Source organism: Phaethon lepturus, unplaced genomic scaffold (genome assembly GCF_000687285.1).
Source record: "Phaethon lepturus isolate BGI_N335 unplaced genomic scaffold, ASM68728v1 scaffold20816, whole genome shotgun sequence".
Taxonomy (NCBI): domain Eukaryota; kingdom Metazoa; phylum Chordata; class Aves; order Phaethontiformes; family Phaethontidae; genus Phaethon; species Phaethon lepturus.
In genome coordinates this window covers 1-1,223 of record NW_010547180.1, presented here as the reverse complement: position 1 = coordinate 1,223, position 1,223 = coordinate 1, and positions in this window count along the sequence as shown.

The following is a 1,223-nucleotide window of genomic DNA, read 5'->3' as shown; positions in this document are numbered from 1 at the left end:
CAGCAGGAACCTATGAAACGAACCATCCTTTTCTTTTTTTAATTTAACTTTGTTCTACAGCTGGTAACTCAGGGTTTCTTTCTGAATTGTACAATAAACGTGTCATTCAGTTGACGTTATTTTACCGACTGACTTTTAGCTGCAGAACGACCCTGCTCGTTGCCCCACGTTGTACAGGGATAACGTTTCTTGCCTGCCTTTTGGGAGATCTGCAAAGCTTTTTCATCTGGCCCTGTGACGGGAAAACCGGCAGCACCGTAGCAGGGCTGCGTACTCTGCCACCTCCTCTCGGGTACGATACCTCACTTTGCAGCGGGAAGTGATTAGAACCAGGGACGGAACGCGGCCGTCGTCAACAGGAAAGATGGCAGGATGCGGGCTGCGGAGGGGAACTTCTTACTCTCAGGACATTTTAGTGCTAATAGAAACCAGCACCTGGAGACCAACCGTGCTAGAAATAAACTCCGGCCCCGCTCTGACTGGCAGGGAATCGCTGGAGCTCCCTGGTTCCGTGGTGGCTGTTTCTCGGGAGGAGCGACCAGGACCGCGAACGCTGGCGTGCTCGAGGGCGCGACTGAAGCCAGCAAAAGTCCTCACGTGAATTTCTGCTACTTTCGGTCGATCGTATAACGAGCGGGGAAACTTTCTTTTTTGCTTTTCCCTTTTGCCTAGTCCCAGTTGACTCTAAAATGGAGAATTCCGTACAAGATTTTCTCAGAGATGTACAGCTCTCTCCTCCTCTCCCCTCAGCCGGGCGGGTCCTGTTTTAGTCCCTGGAGCAGCCAGTGAGAAGCTGAAATAATCACGATTTTTTTTCTATATTTATTCCAAGTGCTGCCCTAACGTCCAGTGCCGCTGAGAGGAGGAGACCAGTGCCAGTGCACACCGGATCTTCTCACTGGTATTGCCACCGACCCCCAGCCGCGCTGGATTTAACGTTTTGCTGGTAGCTGGGGAGGGGGACGTTCCACCACGCAAAAAGCCTTCCTTAAAAATACTTGCTTTCTCCTCTGGCACCGTGTTTGCATTGGTGCCAATGAACCTGCCTCAGTTTTCCTCCAACTGTGCAGTAACTCTCGTGCCAGCGAAAAGGCGTGCAAATTTTAGGGCCCTGAAACAAATGCAGTAATTATTAAGAGCTGCTTTCTGGAGCCGGGGTCAGTCCCTTCGGCGGCTGTCGGGATGGAAGCAGACTCGAATCAGAGTATTTCCTGCGTTGGAAA